The sequence below is a fragment of the Ambystoma mexicanum genome, chromosome 1p, assembly GCF_040938575.1.
Source record: "Ambystoma mexicanum isolate Mex_15411 chromosome 1p, UKY_AmexF1_1, whole genome shotgun sequence".
In the NCBI taxonomy this organism is placed as follows: Eukaryota; Metazoa; Chordata; class Amphibia; order Caudata; family Ambystomatidae; genus Ambystoma; species Ambystoma mexicanum.
In genome coordinates, this window is record NC_090921.1 from 237566349 (window position 1) to 237590000 (window position 23652).

Consider the following 23652-nt stretch of genomic DNA (forward strand, 5'->3'; position numbering starts at 1 on the left):
TGTGGGCTGTGGGAAATTGGCTACCAGCACGCCCTGGAAGTGGGGCTCATTCCGCTGCAACGGGAGGTCTTCCCAGGACGCGTCACAGCTCAACGCAAGAGCTCCTGGGTTTCGAAGGCTCTTGCAGCAAGCCTTCACAAAGCAGCAGGGAGCGCCGTTCCAGATGGGAAACTTGAGACTGGATGTCCAGAAAAGCAAGACGTCAGAAGCGAAACCTTTTTCCTGCAGGGTGTGGCATACCATCCGCTTGCTCATTGCGACAGAGGTGGCACTAATGAAGGAAGAGGTCAACGTTACGTTCTTCTTTAAAATGCAAGGCCAGGAAAAGTGGCAGCGGTGGGATTTGAACCCACGCCTCCGAAGAGACTGGAGCCTTAATCCAGCGCCTTAGACCGCTCGGCCACGCTACCTCCCTGCTAGTCGCCGAAAGCGGAACTTGACCCGTTGCCCGGCCCGCTTTAGTGCTTTGCCTTTTCTCCTTGGAAAGTCTGGAGACAGGCAGTGGAAGGGCAGGCAAACTGTCAGGTGCGCAGAGGAGGGGAGACCATGAGGCAAGGTGGGAGATGGGGGCAAGAAGTGAGAAAAAAACTAATCGCAAGCTAGGGCAGGATTCGGAAAGTGAAGCCGAAAAGGGGCTTAGCATGCAGCCCAGGGGTTTCTTTGACTGTCCTAAGCCCACAGGGACTTTGCCGTCCTCAGCTCATGAGACTTGAGATGGGTAGCTTGATTTGCTGAGGAAATGCGGGATGACAGATTCAACTCTGGAGTCAAACATAGCCCGGAACTATCGCCTTAAACTGAGTTTTAAGCCTGGTGCCGATAAAAAGAAAGAAATTAGCCTTAGATCGGGCAAGCCGTTTGACGGGGGAAAATGAGACCCCCTAGGCCAGCTAGGTGGTCGCTGGATGCTGTGCAGACATCAGCAGCTGTTCATTTCATGCCCTCACGTCTCCTCGTTAGTATAGTGGTCAGTATCCCCGCCTGTCACGCGGGAGACCGGGGTTCAATTCCCCGACGGGGAGGTTAAACCTTTTCTGGATTTTTTTTAGTTCTTGACAAATATTCTTGAAGATTAGGCTGAGTCAAGTAGGGAATGGGTGCCAAGAACTGACTCTTTAAGAAAAAAGCACCGGCAACGCTAGTCATCGTACAATATTTGTGCACAATTGCTTACATTAGGCGGCCGGTCCACTTTATTGAGTCCCCCTCAGCACCATTTAGTGCTCCTGTTGTCTGCGAAGTCCAAATTGTAACCCTGAATCAGTTCCTCTTCTGACCCTTTGTATCATGTTACATGACGAGTAATGATCACCTGTTAGCTTTATCCCTAATTATAACTCTCACTCTTTCCCTGCATCTAACCCTAGCTCTAATCCCATCATTAACCTCGGTCCGGGCACACGCGTGAACCCTTACTCTCATCTCAGCCTCTCCTGGTGATACATCACACCTGGGATCGTTTGCTCCCTGTGGGCTGTGGGAAATTGGCTACCAGCACGCCCTGGAAGTGGGGCTCATTCCGCTGCAACGGGAGGTCTTCCCAGGACGCGTCACAGCTCAACGCAAGAGCTCCTGGGTTTCGAAGGCTCTTGCAGCAAGCCTTCACAAAGCAGCAGGGAGCGCCGTTCCAGATGGGAAACTTGAGACTGGATGTCCAGAAAAGCAAGACGTCAGAAGCGAAACCTTTTTCCTGCAGGGTGTGGCATACCATCCGCTTGCTCATTGCGACAGAGGTGGCACTAATGAAGGAAGAGGTCAACGTTACGTTCTTCTTTAAAATGCAAGGCCAGGAAAAGTGGCAGCGGTGGGATTTGAACCCACGCCTCCGAAGAGACTGGAGCCTTAATCCAGCGCCTTAGACCGCTCGGCCACGCTACCTCCCTGCTAGTCGCCGAAAGCGGAACTTGACCCGTTGCCCGGCCCGCTTTAGTGCTTTGCCTTTTCTCCTTGGAAAGTCTGGAGACAGGCAGTGGAAGGGCAGGCAAACTGTCAGGTGCGCAGAGGAGGGGAGACCATGAGGCAAGGTGGGAGATGGGGGCAAGAAGTGAGAAAAAAACTAATCGCAAGCTAGGGCAGGATTCGGAAAGTGAAGCCGAAAAGGGGCTTAGCATGCAGCCCAGGGGTTTCTTTGACTGTCCTAAGCCCACAGGGACTTTGCCGTCCTCAGCTCATGAGACTTGAGATGGGTAGCTTGATTTGCTGAGGAAATGCGGGATGACAGATTCAACTCTGGAGTCAAACATAGCCCGGAACTATCGCCTTAAACTGAGTTTTAAGCCTGGTGCCGATAAAAAGAAAGAAATTAGCCTTAGATCGGGCAAGCCGTTTGACGGGGGAAAATGAGACCCCCTAGGCCAGCTAGGTGGTCGCTGGATGCTGTGCAGACATCAGCAGCTGTTCATTTCATGCCCTCACGTCTCCTCGTTAGTATAGTGGTCAGTATCCCCGCCTGTCACGCGGGAGACCGGGGTTCAATTCCCCGACGGGGAGGTTAAACCTTTTCTGGATTTTTTTTAGTTCTTGACAAATATTCTTGAAGATTAGGCTGAGTCAAGTAGGGAATGGGTGCCAAGAACTGACTCTTTAAGAAAAAAGCACCGGCAACGCTAGTCATCGTACAATATTTGTGCACAATTGCTTACATTAGGCGGCCGGTCCACTTTATTGAGTCCCCCTCAGCACCATTTAGTGCTCCTGTTGTCTGCGAAGTCCAAATTGTAACCCTGAATCAGTTCCTCTTCTGACCCTTTGTATCATGTTACATGACGAGTAATGATCACCTGTTAGCTTTATCCCTAATTATAACTCTCACTCTTTCCCTGCATCTAACCCTAGCTCTAATCCCATCATTAACCTCGGTCCGGGCACACGCGTGAACCCTTACTCTCATCTCAGCCTCTCCTGGTGATACATCACACCTGGGATCGTTTGCTCCCTGTGGGCTGTGGGAAATTTGCTACCAGCACGCCCTGGAAGTGGGGCTCATTCCGCTGCAACGGGAGGTCTTCCCAGGACGCGTCACAGCTCAACGCAAGAGCTCCTGGGTTTCGAAGGCTCTTGCAGCAAGCCTTCACAAAGCAGCAGGGAGCGCCGTTCCAGATGGGAAACTTGAGACTGGATGTCCAGAAAAGCAAGACGTCAGAAGCGAAACCTTTTTCCTGCAGGGTGTGGCATACCATCCGCTTGCTCATTGCGACAGAGGTGGCACTAATGAAGGAAGAGGTCAACGTTACGTTCTTCTTTAAAATGCAAGGCCAGGAAAAGTGGCAGCGGTGGGATTTGAACCCACGCCTCCGAAGAGACTGGAGCCTTAATCCAGCGCCTTAGACCGCTCGGCCACGCTACCTCCCTGCTAGTCGCAGAAAGCGGAACTTGACCCGTTGCCCGGCCCGCTTTAGTGCTTTGCCTTTTCTCCTTGGAAAGTCTGGAGACAGGCAGTGGAAGGGCAGGCAAACTGTCAGGTGCGCAGAGGAGGGGAGACCATGAGGCAAGGTGGGAGATGGGGGCAAGAAGTGAGAAAAAAACTAATCGCAAGCTAGGGCAGGATTCGGAAAGTGAAGCCGAAAAGGGGCTTAGCATGCAGCCCAGGGGTTTCTTTGACTGTCCTAAGCCCACAGGGACTTTGCCGTCCTCAGCTCATGAGACTTGAGATGGGTAGCTTGATTTGCTGAGGAAATGCGGGATGACAGATTCAACTCTGGAGTCAAACATAGCCCGGAACTATCGCCTTAAACTGAGTTTTAAGCCTGGTGCCGATAAAAAGAAAGAAATTAGCCTTAGATCGGGCAAGCCGTTTGACGGGGGAAAATGAGACCCCCCTAGGCCAGCTAGGTGGTCGCTGGATGCTGTGCAGACATCAGCAGCTGTTCATTTCATGCCCTCACGTCTCCTCGTTAGTATAGTGGTCAGTATCCCCGCCTGTCACGCGGGAGACCGGGGTTCAATTCCCCGACGGGGAGGTTAAACCGTTTCTGGATTTTTTTTAGTTCTTGACAAATATTCTTGAAGATTAGGCTGAGTCAAGTAGGGAATGGGTGCCAAGAACTGACTCTTTAAGAAAAAAGCACCGGCAACGCTAGTCATCGTACAATATTTGTGCACAATTGCTTACATTTGGCGGCCGGTCCACTTTATTGAGTCCCCCTCAGCACCATTTAGTGCTCCTGTTGTCTGCGAAGTCCAAATTGTAACCCTGAATCAGTTCCTCTTCTGACCCTTTGTATCATGTTACATGACGAGTAATGATCACCTGTTAGCTTTATCCCTAATTATAACTCTCACTCTTTCCCTGCATCTAACCCTAGCTCTAATCCCATCATTAACCTCGGTCCGGGCACACGCGTGAACCCCTACTCTCATCTCAGCCTCTCCTGGTGATACATCACACCTGGGATCGTTTGCTCCCTGTGGGCTGTGGGAAATTTGCTACCAGCACGCCCTGGAAGTGGGGCTCATTCCGCTGCAACGGGAGGTCTTCCCAGGACGCGTCACAGCTCAACGCAAGAGCTCCTGGGTTTCGAAGGCTCTTGCAGCAAGCCTTCACAAAGCAGCAGGGAGCGCCGTTCCAGATGGGAAACTTGAGACTGGATGTCCAGAAAAGCAAGACGTCAGAAGCGAAACCTTTTTCCTGCAGGGTGTGGCATACCATCCGCTTGCTCATTGCGACAGAGGTGGCACTAATGAAGGAAGAGGTCAACGTTACGTTCTTCTTTAAAATGCAAGGCCAGGAAAAGTGGCAGCGGTGGGATTTGAACCCACGCCTCCGAAGAGACTGGAGCCTTAATCCAGCGCCTTAGACCGCTCGGCCACGCTACCTCCCTGCTAGTCGCAGAAAGCGGAACTTGACCCGTTGCCCGGCCCGCTTTAGTGCTTTGCCTTTTCTCCTTGGAAAGTCTGGAGACAGGCAGTGGAAGGGCAGGCAAACTGTCAGGTGCGCAGAGGAGGGGAGACCATGAGGCAAGGTGGGAGATGGGGGCAAGAAGTGAGAAAAAAACTAATCGCAAGCTAGGGCAGGATTCGGAAAGTGAAGCCGAAAAGGGGCTTAGCATGCAGCCCAGGGGTTTCTTTGACTGTCCTAAGCCCACAGGGACTTTGCCGTCCTCAGCTCATGAGACTTGAGATGGGTAGCTTGATTTGCTGAGGAAATGCGGGATGACAGATTCAACTCTGGAGTCAAACATAGCCCGGAACTATCGCCTTAAACTGAGTTTTAAGCCTGGTGCCGATAAAAAGAAAGAAATTAGCCTTAGATCGGGCAAGCCGTTTGACGGGGGAAAATGAGACCCCCTAGGCCAGCTAGGTGGTCGCTGGATGCTGTGCAGACATCAGCAGCTGTTCATTTCATGCCCTCACGTCTCCTCGTTAGTATAGTGGTCAGTATCCCCGCCTGTCACGCGGGAGACCGGGGTTCAATTCCCCGACGGGGAGGTTAAACCTTTTCTGGATTTTTTTTAGTTCTTGACAAATATTCTTGAAGATTAGGCTGAGTCAAGTAGGGAATGGGTGCCAAGAACTGACTCTTTAAGAAAAAAGCACCGGCAACGCTAGTCATCGTACAATATTTGTGCACAATTGCTTACATTAGGCGGCCGCTCCACTTTATTGAGTCCCCCTCAGCACCATTTAGTGCTCCTGTTGTCTGCGAAGTCCAAATTGTAACCCTGAATCAGTTCCTCTTCTGACCCTTTGTATCATGTTACATGACGAGTAATGATCACCTGTTAGCTTTATCCCTAATTATAACTCTCACTCTTTCCCTGCATCTAACCCTAGCTCTAATCCCATCATTAACCTCGGTCCGGGCACACGCGTGAACCCCTACTCTCATCTCAGCCTCTCCTGGTGATACATCACACCTGGGATCGTTTGCTCCCTGTGGGCTGTGGGAAATTTGCTACCAGCACGCCCTGGAAGTGGGGCTCATTCCGCTGCAACGGGAGGTCTTCCCAGGACGCGTCACAGCTCAACGCAAGAGCTCCTGGGTTTCGAAGGCTCTTGCAGCAAGCCTTCACAAAGCAGCAGGGAGCGCCGTTCCAGATGGGAAACTTGAGACTGGATGTCCAGAAAAGCAAGACGTCAGAAGCGAAACCTTTTTCCTGCAGGGTGTGGCATACCATCCGCTTGCTCATTGCGACAGAGGTGGCACTAATGAAGGAAGAGGTCAACGTTACGTTCTTCTTTAAAATGCAAGGCCAGGAAAAGTGGCAGCGGTGGGATTTGAACCCACGCCTCCGAAGAGACTGGAGCCTTAATCCAGCGCCTTAGACCGCTCGGCCACGCTACCTCCCTGCTAGTCGCCGAAAGCGGAACTTGACCCGTTGCCCGGCCCGCTTTAGTGCTTTGCCTTTTCTCCTTGGAAAGTCTGGAGACAGGCAGTGGAAGGGCAGGCAAACTGTCAGGTGCGCAGAGGAGGGGAGACCATGAGGCAAGGTGGGAGATGGGGGCAAGAAGTGAGAAAAAAACTAATCGCAAGCTAGGGCAGGATTCGGAAAGTGAAGCCGAAAAGGGGCTTAGCATGCAGCCCAGGGGTTTCTTTGACTGTCCTAAGCCCACAGGGACTTTGCCGTCCTCAGCTCATGAGACTTGAGATGGGTAGCTTGATTTGCTGAGGAAATGCGGGATGACAGATTCAACTCTGGAGTCAAACATAGCCCGGAACTATCGCCTTAAACTGAGTTTTAAGCCTGGTGCCGATAAAAAGAAAGAAATTAGCCTTAGATCGGGCAAGCCGTTTGACGGGGGAAAATGAGACCCCCTAGGCCAGCTAGGTGGTCGCTGGATGCTGTGCAGACATCAGCAGCTGTTCATTTCATGCCCTCACGTCTCCTCGTTAGTATAGTGGTCAGTATCCCCGCCTGTCACGCGGGAGACCGGGGTTCAATTCCCCGACGGGGAGGTTAAACCTTTTCTGGATTTTTTTTAGTTCTTGACAAATATTCTTGAAGATTAGGCTGAGTCAAGTAGGGAATGGGTGCCAAGAACTGACTCTTTAAGAAAAAAGCACCGGCAACGCTAGTCATCGTACAATATTTGTGCACAATTGCTTACATTAGGCGGCCGGTCCACTTTATTGAGTCCCCCTCAGCACCATTTAGTGCTCCTGTTGTCTGCGAAGTCCAAATTGTAACCCTGAATCAGTTCCTCTTCTGACCCTTTGTATCATGTTACATGACGAGTAATGATCACCTGTTAGCTTTATCCCTAATTATAACTCTCACTCTTTCCCTGCATCTAACCCTAGCTCTAATCCCATCATTAACCTCGGTCCGGGCACACGCGTGAACCCTTACTCTCATCTCAGCCTCTCCTGGTGATACATCACACCTGGGATCGTTTGCTCCCTGTGGGCTGTGGGAAATTTGCTACCAGCACGCCCTGGAAGTGGGGCTCATTCCGCTGCAACGGGAGGTCTTCCCAGGACGCGTCACAGCTCAACGCAAGAGCTCCTGGGTTTCGAAGGCTCTTGCAGCAAGCCTTCACAAAGCAGCAGGGAGCGCCGTTCCAGATGGGAAACTTGAGACTGGATGTCCAGAAAAGCAAGACGTCAGAAGCGAAACCTTTTTCCTGCAGGGTGTGGCATACCATCCGCTTGCTCATTGCGACAGAGGTGGCACTAATGAAGGAAGAGGTCAACGTTACGTTCTTCTTTAAAATGCAAGGCCAGGAAAAGTGGCAGCGGTGGGATTTGAACCCACGCCTCCGAAGAGACTGGAGCCTTAATCCAGCGCCTTAGACCGCTCGGCCACGCTACCTCCCTGCTAGTCGCCGAAAGCGGAACTTGACCCGTTGCCCGGCCCGCTTTAGTGCTTTGCCTTTTCTCCTTGGAAAGTCTGGAGACAGGCAGTGGAAGGGCAGGCAAACTGTCAGGTGCGCAGAGGAGGGGAGACCATGAGGCAAGGTGGGAGATGGGGGCAAGAAGTGAGAAAAAAACTAATCGCAAGCTAGGGCAGGATTCGGAAAGTGAAGCCGAAAAGGGGCTTAGCATGCAGCCCAGGGGTTTCTTTGACTGTCCTAAGCCCACAGGGACTTTGCCGTCCTCAGCTCATGAGACTTGAGATGGGTAGCTTGATTTGCTGAGGAAATGCGGGATGACAGATTCAACTCTGGAGTCAAACATAGCCCGGAACTATCGCCTTAAACTGAGTTTTAAGCCTGGTGCCGATAAAAAGAAAGAAATTAGCCTTAGATCGGGCAAGCCGTTTGACGGGGGAAAATGAGACCCCCTAGGCCAGCTAGGTGGTCGCTGGATGCTGTGCAGACATCAGCAGCTGTTCATTTCATGCCCTCACGTCTCCTCGTTAGTATAGTGGTCAGTATCCCCGCCTGTCACGCGGGAGACCGGGGTTCAATTCCCCGACGGGGAGGTTAAACCTTTTCTGGATTTTTTTTAGTTCTTGACAAATATTCTTGAAGATTAGGCTGAGTCAAGTAGGGAATGGGTGCCAAGAACTGACTCTTTAAGAAAAAAGCACCGGCAACGCTAGTCATCGTACAATATTTGTGCACAATTGCTTACATTAGGCGGCCGGTCCACTTTATTGAGTCCCCCTCAGCACCATTTAGTGCTCCTGTTGTCTGCGAAGTCCAAATTGTAACCCTGAATCAGTTCCTCTTCTGACCCTTTGTATCATGTTACATGACGAGTAATGATCACCTGTTAGCTTTATCCCTAATTATAACTCTCACTCTTTCCCTGCATCTAACCCTAGCTCTAATCCCATCATTAACCTCGGTCCGGGCACACGCGTGAACCCTTACTCTCATCTCAGCCTCTCCTGGTGATACATCACACCTGGGATCGTTTGCTCCCTGTGGGCTGTGGGAAATTTGCTACCAGCACGCCCTGGAAGTGGGGCTCATTCCGCTGCAACGGGAGGTCTTCCCAGGACGCGTCACAGCTCAACGCAAGAGCTCCTGGGTTTCGAAGGCTCTTGCAGCAAGCCTTCACAAAGCAGCAGGGAGCGCCGTTCCAGATGGGAAACTTGAGACTGGATGTCCAGAAAAGCAAGACGTCAGAAGCGAAACCTTTTTCCTGCAGGGTGTGGCATACCATCCGCTTGCTCATTGCGACAGAGGTGGCACTAATGAAGGAAGAGGTCAACGTTACGTTCTTCTTTAAAATGCAAGGCCAGGAAAAGTGGCAGCGGTGGGATTTGAACCCACGCCTCCGAAGAGACTGGAGCCTTAATCCAGCGCCTTAGACCGCTCGGCCACGCTACCTCCCTGCTAGTCGCAGAAAGCGGAACTTGACCCGTTGCCCGGCCCGCTTTAGTGCTTTGCCTTTTCTCCTTGGAAAGTCTGGAGACAGGCAGTGGAAGGGCAGGCAAACTGTCAGGTGCGCAGAGGAGGGGAGACCATGAGGCAAGGTGGGAGATGGGGGCAAGAAGTGAGAAAAAAACTAATCGCAAGCTAGGGCAGGATTCGGAAAGTGAAGCCGAAAAGGGGCTTAGCATGCAGCCCAGGGGTTTCTTTGACTGTCCTAAGCCCACAGGGACTTTGCCGTCCTCAGCTCATGAGACTTGAGATGGGTAGCTTGATTTGCTGAGGAAATGCGGGATGACAGATTCAACTCTGGAGTCAAACATAGCCCGGAACTATCGCCTTAAACTGAGTTTTAAGCCTGGTGCCGATAAAAAGAAAGAAATTAGCCTTAGATCGGGCAAGCCGTTTGACGGGGGAAAATGAGACCCCCCTAGGCCAGCTAGGTGGTCGCTGGATGCTGTGCAGACATCAGCAGCTGTTCATTTCATGCCCTCACGTCTCCTCGTTAGTATAGTGGTCAGTATCCCCGCCTGTCACGCGGGAGACCGGGGTTCAATTCCCCGACGGGGAGGTTAAACCGTTTCTGGATTTTTTTTAGTTCTTGACAAATATTCTTGAAGATTAGGCTGAGTCAAGTAGGGAATGGGTGCCAAGAACTGACTCTTTAAGAAAAAAGCACCGGCAACGCTAGTCATCGTACAATATTTGTGCACAATTGCTTACATTAGGCGGCCGGTCCACTTTATTGAGTCCCCCTCAGCACCATTTAGTGCTCCTGTTGTCTGCGAAGTCCAAATTGTAACCCTGAATCAGTTCCTCTTCTGACCCTTTGTATCATGTTACATGACGAGTAATGATCACCTGTTAGCTTTATCCCTAATTATAACTCTCACTCTTTCCCTGCATCTAACCCTAGCTCTAATCCCATCATTAACCTCGGTCCGGGCACACGCGTGAACCCCTACTCTCATCTCAGCCTCTCCTGGTGATACATCACACCTGGGATCGTTTGCTCCCTGTGGGCTGTGGGAAATTTGCTACCAGCACGCCCTGGAAGTGGGGCTCATTCCGCTGCAACGGGAGGTCTTCCCAGGACGCGTCACAGCTCAACGCAAGAGCTCCTGGGTTTCGAAGGCTCTTGCAGCAAGCCTTCACAAAGCAGCAGGGAGCGCCGTTCCAGATGGGAAACTTGAGACTGGATGTCCAGAAAAGCAAGACGTCAGAAGCGAAACCTTTTTCCTGCAGGGTGTGGCATACCATCCGCTTGCTCATTGCGACAGAGGTGGCACTAATGAAGGAAGAGGTCAACGTTACGTTCTTCTTTAAAATGCAAGGCCAGGAAAAGTGGCAGCGGTGGGATTTGAACCCACGCCTCCGAAGAGACTGGAGCCTTAATCCAGCGCCTTAGACCGCTCGGCCACGCTACCTCCCTGCTAGTCGCAGAAAGCGGAACTTGACCCGTTGCCCGGCCCGCTTTAGTGCTTTGCCTTTTCTCCTTGGAAAGTCTGGAGACAGGCAGTGGAAGGGCAGGCAAACTGTCAGGTGCGCAGAGGAGGGGAGACCATGAGGCAAGGTGGGAGATGGGGGCAAGAAGTGAGAAAAAAACTAATCGCAAGCTAGGGCAGGATTCGGAAAGTGAAGCCGAAAAGGGGCTTAGCATGCAGCCCAGGGGTTTCTTTGACTGTCCTAAGCCCACAGGGACTTTGCCGTCCTCAGCTCATGAGACTTGAGATGGGTAGCTTGATTTGCTGAGGAAATGCGGGATGACAGATTCAACTCTGGAGTCAAACATAGCCCGGAACTATCGCCTTAAACTGAGTTTTAAGCCTGGTGCCGATAAAAAGAAAGAAATTAGCCTTAGATCGGGCAAGCCGTTTGACGGGGGAAAATGAGACCCCCCTAGGCCAGCTAGGTGGTCGCTGGATGCTGTGCAGACATCAGCAGCTGTTCATTTCATGCCCTCACGTCTCCTCGTTAGTATAGTGGTCAGTATCCCCGCCTGTCACGCGGGAGACCGGGGTTCAATTCCCCGACGGGGAGGTTAAACCGTTTCTGGATTTTATTTAGTTCTTGACAAATATTCTTGAAGATTAGGCTGAGTCAAGTAGGGAATGGGTGCCAAGAACTGACTCTTTAAGAAAAAAGCACCGGCAACGCTAGTCATCGTACAATATTTGTGCACAATTGCTTACATTAGGCGGCCGGTCCACTTTATTGAGTCCCCCTGAGCACCATTTAGTGCTCCTGTTGTCTGCGAAGTCCAAATTGTAACCCTGAATCAGTTCCTCTTCTGACCCTTTGTATCATGTTACATGACGAGTAATGATCACCTGTTAGCTTTATCCCTAATTATAACTCTCACTCTTTCCCTGCATCTAACCCTAGCTCTAATCCCATCATTAACCTCGGTCCGGGCACACGCGTGAACCCCTACTCTCATCTCAGCCTCTCCTGGTGATACATCACACCTGGGATCGTTTGCTCCCTGTGGGCTGTGGGAAATTTGCTACCAGCACGCCCTGGAAGTGGGGCTCATTCCGCTGCAACGGGAGGTCTTCCCAGGACGCGTCACAGCTCAATGCAAGAGCTCCTGGGTTTCGAAGGCTCTTGCAGCAAGCCTTCACAAAGCAGCAGGGAGCGCCGTTCCAGATGGGAAACTTGAGACTGGATGTCCAGAAAAGCAAGACGTCAGAAGCGAAACCTTTTTCCTGCAGGGTGTGGCATACCATCCGCTTGCTCATTGCGACAGAGGTGGCACTAATGAAGGAAGAGGTCAACGTTACGTTCTTCTTTAAAATGCAAGGCCAGGAAAAGTGGCAGCGGTGGGATTTGAACCCACGCCTCCGAAGAGACTGGAGCCTTAATCCAGCGCCTTAGACCGCTCGGCCACGCTACCTCCCTGCTAGTCGCCGAAAGCGGAACTTGAACCGTTGCCCGGCCCGCTTTAGTGCTTTGCCTTTTCTCCTTGGAAAGTCTGGAGACAGGCAGTGGAAGGGCAGGCAAACTGTCAGGTGCGCAGAGGAGGGGAGACCATGAGGCAAGGTGGGAGATGGGGGCAAGAAGTGAGAAAAAAACTAATCGCAAGCTAGGGCAGGATTCGGAAAGTGAAGCCGAAAAGGGGCTTAGCATGCAGCCCAGGGGTTTCTTTGACTGTCCTAAGCCCACAGGGACTTTGCCGTCCTCAGCTCATGAGACTTGAGATGGGTAGCTTGATTTGCTGAGGAAATGCGGGATGACAGATTCAACTCTGGAGTCAAACATAGCCCGGAACTATCGCCTTAAACTGAGTTTTAAGCCTGGTGCCGATAAAAAGAAAGAAATTAGCCTTAGATCGGGCAAGCCGTTTGACGGGGGAAAATGAGACCCCCCTAGGCCAGCTAGGTGGTCGCTGGATGCTGTGCAGACATCAGCAGCTGTTCATTTCATGCCCTCACGTCTCCTCGTTAGTATAGTGGTCAGTATCCCCGCCTGTCACGCGGGAGACCGGGGTTCAATTCCCCGACGGGGAGGTTAAACCGTTTCTGGATTTTTTTTAGTTCTTGACAAATATTCTTGAAGATTAGGCTGAGTCAAGTAGGGAATGGGTGCCAAGAACTGACTCTTTAAGAAAAAAGCACCGGCAACGCTAGTCATCGTACAATATTTGTGCACAATTGCTTACATTAGGCGGCCGGTCCACTTTATTGAGTCCCCCTGAGCACCATTTAGTGCTCCTGTTGTCTGCGAAGTCCAAATTGTAACCCTGAATCAGTTCCTCTTCTGACCCTTTGTATCATGTTACATGACGAGTAATGATCACCTGTTAGCTTTATCCCTAATTATAACTCTCACTCTTTCCCTGCATCTAACCCTAGCTCTAATCCCATCATTAACCTCGGTCCGGGCACACGCGTGAACCCCTACTCTCATCTCAGCCTCTCCTGGTGATACATCACACCTGGGATCGTTTGCTCCCTGTGGGCTGTGGGAAATTTGCTACCAGCACGCCCTGGAAGTGGGGCTCATTCCGCTGCAACGGGAGGTCTTCCCAGGACGCGTCACAGCTCAACGCAAGAGCTCCTGGGTTTCGAAGGCTCTTGCAGCAAGCCTTCACAAAGCAGCAGGGAGCGCCGTTCCAGATGGGAAACTTGAGACTGGATGTCCAGAAAAGCAAGACGTCAGAAGCGAAACCTTTTTCCTGCAGGGTGTGGCATACCATCCGCTTGCTCATTGCGACAGAGGTGGCACTAATGAAGGAAGAGGTCAACGTTACGTTCTTCTTTAAAATGCAAGGCCAGGAAAAGTGGCAGCGGTGGGATTTGAACCCACGCCTCCGAAGAGACTGGAGCCTTAATCCAGCGCCTTAGACCGCTCGGCCACGCTACCTCCCTGCTAGTCGCCGAAAGCGGAACTTGAACCGTTGCCCGGCCCGCTTTAGTGCTTTGCCTTTTCTCCTTGGAAAGTCTGGAGACAGGCAGTGGAAGGGCAGGCAAACTGTCAGGTGCGCAGAGGAGGGGAGACCATGAGGCAAGGTGGGAGATGGGGGCAAGAAGTGAGAAAAAAACGAATCGCAAGCTAGGGCAGGATTCGGAAAGTGAAGCCGAAAAGGGGCTTAGCATGCAGCCCAGGGGTTTCTTTGACTGTCCTAAGCCCACAGGGACTTTGCCGTCCTCAGCTCATGAGACTTGAGATGGGTAGCTTGATTTGCTGAGGAAATGCGGGATGACAGATTCAACTCTGGAGTCAAACATAGCCCGGAACTATCGCCTTAAACTGAGTTTTAAGCCTGGTGCCGATAAAAAGAAAGAAATTAGCCTTAGATCGGGCAAGCCGTTTGACGGGGGAAAATGAGACCCCCTAGGCCAGCTAGGTGGTCGCTGGATGCTGTGCAGACATCAGCAGCTGTTCATTTCATGCCCTCACGTCTCCTCGTTAGTATAGTGGTCAGTATCCCCGCCTGTCACGCGGGAGACCGGGGTTCAATTCCCCGACGGGGAGGTTAAACCTTTTCTGGATTTTTTTTAGTTCTTGACAAATATTCTTGAAGATTAGGCTGAGTCAAGTAGGGAATGGGTGCCAAGAACTGACTCTTTAAGAAAAAAGCACCGGCAACGCTAGTCATCGTACAATATTTGTGCACAATTGCTTACATTAGGCGGCCGGTCCACTTTATTGAGTCCCCCTCAGCACCATTTAGTGCTCCTGTTGTCTGCGAAGTCCAAATTGTAACCCTGAATCAGTTCCTCTTCTGACCCTTTGTATCATGTTACATGACGAGTAATGATCACCTGTTAGCTTTATCCCTAATTATAACTCTCACTCTTTCCCTGCATCTAACCCTAGCTCTAATCCCATCATTAACCTCGGTCCGGGCACACGCGTGAACCCCTACTCTCATCTCAGCCTCTCCTGGTGATACATCACACCTGGGATCGTTTGCTCCCTGTGGGCTGTGGGAAATTTGCTACCAGCACGCCCTGGAAGTGGGGCTCATTCCGCTGCAACGGGAGGTCTTCCCAGGACGCGTCACAGCTCAACGCAAGAGCTCCTGGGTTTCGAAGGCTCTTGCAGCAAGCCTTCACAAAGCAGCAGGGAGCGCCGTTCCAGATGGGAAACTTGAGACTGGATGTCCAGAAAAGCAAGACGTCAGAAGCGAAACCTTTTTCCTGCAGGGTGTGGCATACCATCCGCTTGCTCATTGCGACAGAGGTGGCACTAATGAAGGAAGAGGTCAACGTTACGTTCTTCTTTAAAATGCAAGGCCAGGAAAAGTGGCAGCGGTGGGATTTGAACCCACGCCTCCGAAGAGACTGGAGCCTTAATCCAGCGCCTTAGACCGCTCGGCCACGCTACCTCCCTGCTAGTCGCCGAAAGCGGAACTTGACCCGTTGCCCGGCCCGCTTTAGTGCTTTGCCTTTTCTCCTTGGAAAGTCTGGAGACAGGCAGTGGAAGGGCAGGCAAACTGTCAGGTGCGCAGAGGAGGGGAGACCATGAGGCAAGGTGGGAGATGGGGGCAAGAAGTGAGAAAAAAACTAATCGCAAGCTAGGGCAGGATTCGGAAAGTGAAGCCGAAAAGGGGCTTAGCATGCAGCCCAGGGGTTTCTTTGACTGTCCTAAGCCCACAGGGACTTTGCCGTCCTCAGCTCATGAGACTTGAGATGGGTAGCTTGATTTGCTGAGGAAATGCGGGATGACAGATTCAACTCTGGAGTCAAACATAGCCCGGAACTATCGCCTTAAACTGAGTTTTAAGCCTGGTGCCGATAAAAAGAAAGAAATTAGCCTTAGATCGGGCAAGCCGTTTGACGGGGGAAAATGAGACCCCCTAGGCCAGCTAGGTGGTCGCTGGATGCTGTGCAGACATCAGCAGCTGTTCATTTCATGCCCTCACGTCTCCTCGTTAGTATAGTGGTCAGTATCCCCGCCTGTCACGCGGGAGACCGGGGTTCAATTCCCCGACGGGGAGGTTAAACCTTTTCTGGATTTTTTTTAGTTCTTGACAAATATTCTTGAAGATTAGGCTGAGTCAAGTAGGGAATGGGTGCCAAGAACTGACTCTTTAAGAAAAAAGCACCGGCAACGCTAGTCATCGTACAATATTTGTGCACAATTGCTTACATTAGGCGGCCGGTCCACTTTATTGAGTCCCCCTCAGCACCATTTAGTGCTCCTGTTGTCTGCGAAGTCCAAATTGTAACCCTGAATCAGTTCCTCTTCTGACCCTTTGTATCATGTTACATGACGAGTAATGATCACCTGTTAGCTTTATCCCTAATTATAACTCTCACTCTTTCCCTGCATCTAACCCTAGCTCTAATCCCATCATTAACCTCGGTCCGGGCACACGCGTGAACCCTTACTCTCATCTCAGCCTCTCCTGGTGATACATCACACCTGGGATCGTTTGCTCCCTGTGGGCTGTGGGAAATTTGCTACCAGCACGCCCTGGAAGTGGGGCTCATTCCGCTGCAACGGGAGGTCTTCCCAGGACGCGTCACAGCTCAACGCAAGAGCTCCTGGGTTTCGAAGGCTCTTGCAGCAAGCCTTCACAAAGCAGCAGGGAGCGCCGTTCCAGATGGGAAACTTGAGACTGGATGTCCAGAAAAGCAAGACGTCAGAAGCGAAACCTTTTTCCTGCAGGGTGTGGCATACCATCCGCTTGCTCATTGCGACAGAGGTGGCACTAATGAAGGAAGAGGTCAACGTTACGTTCTTCTTTAAAATGCAAGGCCAGGAAAAGTGGCAGCGGTGGGATTTGAACCCACGCCTCCGAAGAGACTGGAGCCTTAATCCAGCGCCTTAGACCGCTCGGCCACGCTACCTCCCTGCTAGTCGCAGAAAGCGGAACTTGACCCGTTGCCCGGCCCGCTTTAGTGCTTTGCCTTTTCTCCTTGGAAAGTCTGGAGACAGGCAGTGGAAGGGCAGGCAAACTGTCAGGTGCGCAGAGGAGGGGAGACCATGAGGCAAGGTGGGAGATGGGGGCAAGAAGTGAGAAAAAAACTAATCGCAAGCTAGGGCAGGATTCGGAAAGTGAAGCCGAAAAGGGGCTTAGCATGCAGCCCAGGGGTTTCTTTGACTGTCCTAAGCCCACAGGGACTTTGCCGTCCTCAGCTCATGAGACTTGAGATGGGTAGCTTGATTTGCTGAGGAAATGCGGGATGACAGATTCAACTCTGGAGTCAAACATAGCCCGGAACTATCGCCTTAAACTGAGTTTTAAGCCTGGTGCCGATAAAAAGAAAGAAATTAGCCTTAGATCGGGCAAGCCGTTTGACGGGGGAAAATGAGACCCCCCTAGGCCAGCTAGGTGGTCGCTGGATGCTGTGCAGACATCAGCAGCTGTTCATTTCATGCCCTCACGTCTCCTCGTTAGTATAGTGGTCAGTATCCCCGCCTGTCACGCGGGAGACCGGGGTTCAATTCCCCGACGGGGAGGTTAAACCGTTTCTGGATTTTTTTTAGTTCTTGACAAATATTCTTGAAGATTAGGCTGAGTCAAGTAGGGAATGGGTGCCAAGAACTGACTCTTTAAGAAAAAAGCACCGGCAACGCTAGTCATCGTACAATATTTGTGCACAATTGCTTACATTAGGCGGCCGGTCCACTTTATTGAGTCCCCCTCAGCACCATTTAGTGCTCCTGTTGTCTGCGAAGTCCAAATTGTAACCCTGAATCAGTTCCTCTTCTGACCCTTTGTATCATGTTACATGACGAGTAATGATCACCTGTTAGCTTTATCCCTAATTATAACTCTCACTCTTTCCCTGCATCTAACCCTAGCTCTAATCCCATCATTAACCTCGGTCCGGGCACACGCGTGAACCCCTACTCTCATCTCAGCCTCTCCTGGTGATACATCACACCTGGGATCGTTTGCTCCCTGTGGGCTGTGGGAAATTTGCTACCAGCACGCCCTGGAAGTGGGGCTCATTCCGCTGCAACGGGAGGTCTTCCCAGGACGCGTCACAGCTCAACGCAAGAGCTCCTGGGTTTCGAAGGCTCTTGCAGCAAGCCTTCACAAAGCAGCAGGGAGCGCCGTTCCAGATGGGAAACTTGAGACTGGATGTCCAGAAAAGCAAGACGTCAGAAGCGAAACCTTTTTCCTGCAGGGTGTGGCATACCATCCGCTTGCTCATTGCGACAGAGGTGGCACTAATGAAGGAAGAGGTCAACGTTACGTTCTTCTTTAAAATGCAAGGCCAGGAAAAGTGGCAGCGGTGGGATTTGAACCCACGCCTCCGAAGAGACTGGAGCCTTAATCCAGCGCCTTAGACCGCTCGGCCACGCTACCTCCCTGCTAGTCGCCGAAAGCGGAACTTGACCCGTTGCCCGGCCCGCTTTAGTGCTTTGCCTTTTCTCCTTGGAAAGTCTGGAGACAGGCAGTGGAAGGGCAGGCAAACTGTCAGGTGCGCAGAGGAGGGGAGACCATGAGGCAAGGTGGGAGATGGGGGCAAGAAGTGAGAAAAAAACTAATCGCAAGCTAGGGCAGGATTCGGAAAGTGAAGCCGAAAAGGGGCTTAGCATGCAGCCCAGGGGTTTCTTTGACTGTCCTAAGCCCACAGGGACTTTGCCGTCCTCAGCTCATGAGACTTGAGATGGGTAGCTTGATTTGCTGAGGAAATGCGGGATGACAGATTCAACTCTGGAGTCAAACATAGCCCGGAACTATCGCCTTAAACTGAGTTTTAAGCCTGGTGCCGATAAAAAGAAAGAAATTAGCCTTAGATCGGGCAAGCCGTTTGACGGGGGAAAATGAGACCCCCCTAGGCCAGCTAGGTAGTCGCTGGATGCTGTGCAGACATCAGCAGCTGTTCATTTCATGCCCTCACGTCTCCTCGTTAGTATAGTGGTCAGTATCCCCGCCTGTCACGCGGGAGACCGGGGTTCAATTCCCCGACGGGGAGGTTAAACCGTTTCTGGATTTTTTTTAGTTCTTGACAAATATTCTTGAAGATTAGGCTGAGTCAAGTAGGGAATGGGTGCCAAGAACTGACTCTTTAAGAAAAAAGCACCGGCAACGCTAGTCATCGTACAATATTTGTGCACAATTGCTTACATTAGGCGGCCGGTCCACTTTATTGAGTCCCCCTCAGCACCATTTAGTGCTCCTGTTGTCTGCGAAGTCCAAATTGTAACCCTGAATCAGTTCCTCTTCTGACCCTTTGTATCATGTTACATGACGAGTAATGATCACCTGTTAGCTTTATCCCTAATTATAACTCTCACTCTTTCCCTGCATCTAACCCTAGCTCTAATCCCATCATTAACCTCGGTCCGGGCACACGCGTGAACCCCTACTCTCATCTCAGCCTCTCCTGGTGATACATCACACCTGGGATCGTTTGCTCCCTGTGGGCTGTGGGAAATTTGCTACCAGCACGCCCTGGAAGTGGGGCTCATTCCGCTGCAACGGGAGGTCTTCCCAGGACGCGTCACAGCTCAACGCAAGAGCTCCTGGGTTTCGAAGGCTCTTGCAGCAAGCCTTCACAAAGCAGCAGGGAGCGCCGTTCCAGATGGGAAACTTGAGACTGGATGTCCAGAAAAGCAAGACGTCAGAAGCGAAACCTTTTTCCTGCAGGGTGTGGCATACCATCCGCTTGCTCATTGCGACAGAGGTGGCACTAATGAAGGAAGAGGTCAACGTTACGTTCTTCTTTAAAATGCAAGGCCAGGAAAAGTGGCAGCGGTGGGATTTGAACCCACGCCTCCGAAGAGACTGGAGCCTTAATCCAGCGCCTTAGACCGCTCGGCCACGCTACCTCCCTGCTAGTCGCCGAAAGCGGAACTTGACCCGTTGCCCGGCCCGCTTTAGTGCTTTGCCTTTTCTCCTTGGAAAGTCTGGAGACAGGCAGTGGAAGGGCAGGCAAACTGTCAGGTGCGCAGAGGAGGGGAGACCATGAGGCAAGGTGGGAGATGGGGGCAAGAAGTGAGAAAAAAACTAATCGCAAGCTAGGGCAGGATTCGGAAAGTGAAGCCGAAAAGGGGCTTAGCATGCAGCCCAGGGGTTTCTTTGACTGTCCTAAGCCCACAGGGACTTTGCCGTCCTCAGCTCATGAGACTTGAGATGGGTAGCTTGATTTGCTGAGGAAATGCGGGATGACAGATTCAACTCTGGAGTCAAACATAGCCCGGAACTATCGCCTTAAACTGAGTTTTAAGCCTGGTGCCGATAAAAAGAAAGAAATTAGCCTTAGATCGGGCAAGCCGTTTGACGGGGGAAAATGAGACCCCCCTAGGCCAGCTAGGTGGTCGCTGGATGCTGTGCAGACATCAGCAGCTGTTCATTTCATGCCCTCACGTCTCCTCGTTAGTATAGTGGTCAGTATCCCCGCCTGTCACGCGGGAGACCGGGGTTCAATTCCCCGACGGGGAGGTTAAACCGTTTCTGGATTTTTTTTAGTTCTTGACAAATATTCTTGAAGATTAGGCTGAGTCAAGTAGGGAATGGGTGCCAAGAACTGACTCTTTAAGAAAAAAGCACCGGCAACGCTAGTCATCGTACAATATTTGTGCACAATTGCTTACATTAGGCGGCCGGTCCACTTTATTGAGTCCCCCTCAGCACCATTTAGTGCTCCTGTTGTCTGCGAAGTCCAAATTGTAACCCTGAATCAGTTCCTCTTCTGACCCTTTGTATCATGTTACATGACGAGTAATGATCACCTGTTAGCTTTATCCCTAATTATAACTCTCACTCTTTCCCTGCATCTAACCCTAGCTCTAATCCCATCATTAACCTCGGTCCGGGCACACGCGTGAACCCCTACTCTCATCTCAGCCTCTCCTGGTGATACATCACACCTGGGATCGTTTGCTCCCTGTGGGCTGTGGGAAATTTGCTACCAGCACGCCCTGGAAGTGGGGCTCATTCCGCTGCAACGGGAGGTCTTCCCAGGACGCGTCACAGCTCAACGCAAGAGCTCCTGGGTTTCGAAGGCTCTTGCAGCAAGCCTTCACAAAGCAGCAGGGAGCGCCGTTCCAGATGGGAAACTTGAGACTGGATGTCCAGAAAAGCAAGACGTCAGAAGCGAAACCTTTTTCCTGCAGGGTGTGGCATACCATCCGCTTGCTCATTGCGACAGAGGTGGCACTAATGAAGGAAGAGGTCAACGTTACGTTCTTCTTTAAAATGCAAGGCCAGGAAAAGTGGCAGCGGTGGGATTTGAACCCACGCCTCCGAAGAGACTGGAGCCTTAATCCAGCGCCTTAGACCGCTCGGCCACGCTACCTCCCTGCTAGTCGCCGAAAGCGGAACTTGACCCGTTGCCCGGCCCGCTTTAGTGCTTTGCCTTTTCTCCTTGGAAAGTCTGGAGACAGGCAGTGGAAGGGCAGGCAAACTGTCAGGTGCGCAGAGGAGGGGAGACCATGAGGCAAGGTGGGAGATGGGGGCAAGAAGTGAGAAAAAAACTAATCGCAAGCTAGGGCAGGATTCGGAAAGTGAAGCCGAAAAGGGGCTTAGCATGCAGCCCAGGGGTTTCTTTGACTGTCCTAAGCCCACAGGGACTTTGCCGTCCTCAGCTCATGAGACTTGAGATGGGTAGCTTGATTTGCTGAGGAAATGCGGGATGACAGATTCAACTCTGGAGTCAAACATAGCCTGGAACTATCGCCTTAAACTGAGTTTTAAGCCTGGTGCCGATAAAAAGAAAGAAATTAGCCTTAGATCGGGCAAGCCGTTTGACGGGGGAAAATGAGACCCCCCTAGGCCAGCTAGGTGGTCGCTGGATGCTGTGCAGACATCAGCAGCTGTTCATTTCATGCCCTCACGTCTCCTCGTTAGTATAGTGGTCAGTATCCCCGCCTGTCACGCGGGAGACCGGGGTTCAATTCCCCGACGGGGAGGTTAAACCGTTTCTGGATTTTTTTTAGTTCTTGACAAATATTCTTGAAGATTAGGCTGAGTCAAGTAGGGAATGGGTGCCAAGAACTGACTCTTTAAGAAAAAAGCACCGGCAACGCTAGTCATCGTACAATATTTGTGCACAATTGCTTACATTAGGCGGCCGGTCCACTTTATTGAGTCCCCCTCAGCACCATTTAGTGCTCCTGTTGTCTGCGAAGTCCAAATTGTAACCCTGAATCAGTTCCTCTTCTGACCCTTTGTATCATGTTACATGACGAGTAATGATCACCTGTTAGCTTTATCCCTAATTATAACTCTCACTCTTTCCCTGCATCTAACCCTAGCTCTAATCCCATCATTAACCTCGGTCCGGGCACACGCGTGAACCCCTACTCTCATCTCAGCCTCTCCTGGTGATACATCACACCTGGGATCGTTTGCTCCCTGTGGGCTGTGGGAAATTTGCTACCAGCACGCCCTGGAAGTGGGGCTCATTCCGCTGCAACGGGAGGTCTTCCCAGGACGCGTCACAGCTCAACGCAAGAGCTCCTGGGTTTCGAAGGCTCTTGCAGCAAGCCTTCACAAAGCAGCAGGGAGCGCCGTTCCAGATGGGAAACTTGAGACTGGATGTCCAGAAAAGCAAGACGTCAGAAGCGAAACCTTTTTCCTGCAGGGTGTGGCATACCATCCGCTTGCTCATTGCGACAGAGGTGGCACTAATGAAGGAAGAGGTCAACGTTACGTTCTTCTTTAAAATGCAAGGCCAGGAAAAGTGGCAGCGGTGGGATTTGAACCCACGCCTCCGAAGAGACTGGAGCCTTAATCCAGCGCCTTAGACCGCTCGGCCACGCTACCTCCCTGCTAGTTGCCGAAAGCGGAACTTGACCCGTTGCCCGGCCCGCTTTAGTGCTTTGCCTTTTCTCCTTGGAAAGTCTGGAGACAGGCAGTGGAAGGGCAGGCAAACTGTCAGGTGCGCAGAGGAGGGGAGACCATGAGGCAAGGTGGGAGATGGGGGCAAGAAGTGAGAAAAAAACTAATCGCAAGCTAGGGCAGGATTCGGAAAGTGAAGCCGAAAAGGGGCTTAGCATGCAGCCCAGGGGTTTCTTTGACTGTCCTAAGCCCACAGGGACTTTGCCGTCCTCAGCTCATGAGACTTGAGATGGGTAGCTTGATTTGCTGAGGAAATGCGGGATGACAGATTCAACTCTGGAGTCAAACATAGCCCGGAACTATCGCCTTAAACTGAGTTTTAAGCCTGGTGCCGATAAAAAGAAAGAAATTAGCCTTAGATCGGGCAAGCCGTTTGACGGGGGAAAATGAGACCCCCCTAGGCCAGCTAGGTGGTCGCTGGATGCTGTGCAGACATCAGCAGCTGTTCATTTCATGCCCTCACGTCTCCTCGTTAGTATAGTGGTCAGTATTCCCGCCTGTCACGCGGGAGACCGGGGTTCAATTCCCCGACGGGGAGGTTAAACCGTTTCTGGATTTTTTTTAGTTCTTGACAAATATTCTTGAAGATTAGGCTGAGTCAAGTAGGGAATGGGTGCCAAGAACTGACTCTTTAAGAAAAAAGCACCGGCAACGCTAGTCATCGTACAATATTTGTGCACAATTGCTTACATTAGGCGGCCGGTCCACTTTATTGAGTCCCCCTCAGCACCATTTAGTGCTCCTGTTGTCTGCGAAGTCCAAATTGTAACCCTGAATCAGTTCCTCTTCTGACCCTTTGTATCATGTTACATGACGAGTAATGATCACCTGTTAGCTTTATCCCTAATTATAACTCTCACTCTTTCCCTGCATCTAACCCTAGCTCTAATCCCATCATTAACCTCGGTCCGGGCACACGCGTGAACCCCTACTCTCATCTCAGCCTCTCCTGGTGATACATCACACCTGGGATCGTTTGCTCCCTGTGGGCTGTGGGAAATTTGCTACCAGCACGCCCTGGAAGTGGGGCTCATTCCGCTGCAACGGGAGGTCTTCCCAGGACGCGTCACAGCTCAACGCAAGAGCTCCTGGGTTTCGAAGGCTCTTGCAGCAAGCCTTCACAAAGCAGCAGGGAGCGC

General features: G+C 51.6%; 16 non-coding genes across 16 annotated transcripts; all 16 read left to right on the forward strand.

The window, feature by feature from the left end:
* The first annotated feature begins 950 nt into the window (after positions 1 to 950).
* TRNAD-GUC (transfer RNA aspartic acid (anticodon GUC)) lies at positions 951 to 1022 on the forward strand. Its single transcript has one exon. It is a non-coding gene; the product is annotated as a tRNA-Asp (tRNA).
* A 1396-nt stretch (positions 1023 to 2418) lies between these two features.
* On the forward strand, positions 2419 to 2490 carry TRNAD-GUC (transfer RNA aspartic acid (anticodon GUC)). Its single transcript has one exon. It is a non-coding gene; the product is annotated as a tRNA-Asp (tRNA).
* Positions 2491 to 3887: 1397 nt separating this feature from the next.
* TRNAD-GUC (transfer RNA aspartic acid (anticodon GUC)) lies at positions 3888 to 3959 on the forward strand. Its single transcript has one exon. It is a non-coding gene; the product is annotated as a tRNA-Asp (tRNA).
* A 1396-nt stretch (positions 3960 to 5355) lies between these two features.
* Positions 5356 to 5427, forward strand: TRNAD-GUC (transfer RNA aspartic acid (anticodon GUC)). Its single transcript has one exon. It is a non-coding gene; the product is annotated as a tRNA-Asp (tRNA).
* Positions 5428 to 6823: 1396 nt separating this feature from the next.
* TRNAD-GUC (transfer RNA aspartic acid (anticodon GUC)) lies at positions 6824 to 6895 on the forward strand. Its single transcript has one exon. It is a non-coding gene; the product is annotated as a tRNA-Asp (tRNA).
* A 1396-nt stretch (positions 6896 to 8291) lies between these two features.
* On the forward strand, positions 8292 to 8363 carry TRNAD-GUC (transfer RNA aspartic acid (anticodon GUC)). Its single transcript has one exon. It is a non-coding gene; the product is annotated as a tRNA-Asp (tRNA).
* A 1397-nt stretch (positions 8364 to 9760) lies between these two features.
* TRNAD-GUC (transfer RNA aspartic acid (anticodon GUC)) lies at positions 9761 to 9832 on the forward strand. Its single transcript has one exon. It is a non-coding gene; the product is annotated as a tRNA-Asp (tRNA).
* A 1397-nt stretch (positions 9833 to 11229) lies between these two features.
* On the forward strand, positions 11230 to 11301 carry TRNAD-GUC (transfer RNA aspartic acid (anticodon GUC)). Its single transcript has one exon. It is a non-coding gene; the product is annotated as a tRNA-Asp (tRNA).
* Positions 11302 to 12698: 1397 nt separating this feature from the next.
* On the forward strand, positions 12699 to 12770 carry TRNAD-GUC (transfer RNA aspartic acid (anticodon GUC)). The gene has a single exon. It is a non-coding gene; the product is annotated as a tRNA-Asp (tRNA).
* A 1396-nt stretch (positions 12771 to 14166) lies between these two features.
* Positions 14167 to 14238, forward strand: TRNAD-GUC (transfer RNA aspartic acid (anticodon GUC)). Its single transcript has one exon. It is a non-coding gene; the product is annotated as a tRNA-Asp (tRNA).
* A 1396-nt stretch (positions 14239 to 15634) lies between these two features.
* On the forward strand, positions 15635 to 15706 carry TRNAD-GUC (transfer RNA aspartic acid (anticodon GUC)). The gene has a single exon. It is a non-coding gene; the product is annotated as a tRNA-Asp (tRNA).
* A 1397-nt stretch (positions 15707 to 17103) lies between these two features.
* On the forward strand, positions 17104 to 17175 carry TRNAD-GUC (transfer RNA aspartic acid (anticodon GUC)). Its single transcript has one exon. It is a non-coding gene; the product is annotated as a tRNA-Asp (tRNA).
* A 1397-nt stretch (positions 17176 to 18572) lies between these two features.
* Positions 18573 to 18644, forward strand: TRNAD-GUC (transfer RNA aspartic acid (anticodon GUC)). Its single transcript has one exon. It is a non-coding gene; the product is annotated as a tRNA-Asp (tRNA).
* A 1397-nt stretch (positions 18645 to 20041) lies between these two features.
* TRNAD-GUC (transfer RNA aspartic acid (anticodon GUC)) lies at positions 20042 to 20113 on the forward strand. Its single transcript has one exon. It is a non-coding gene; the product is annotated as a tRNA-Asp (tRNA).
* Positions 20114 to 21510: 1397 nt separating this feature from the next.
* Positions 21511 to 21582, forward strand: TRNAD-GUC (transfer RNA aspartic acid (anticodon GUC)). The gene has a single exon. It is a non-coding gene; the product is annotated as a tRNA-Asp (tRNA).
* A 1397-nt stretch (positions 21583 to 22979) lies between these two features.
* TRNAD-GUC (transfer RNA aspartic acid (anticodon GUC)) lies at positions 22980 to 23051 on the forward strand. Its single transcript has one exon. It is a non-coding gene; the product is annotated as a tRNA-Asp (tRNA).
* The last annotated feature ends 601 nt before the right edge of the window (positions 23052 to 23652 follow it).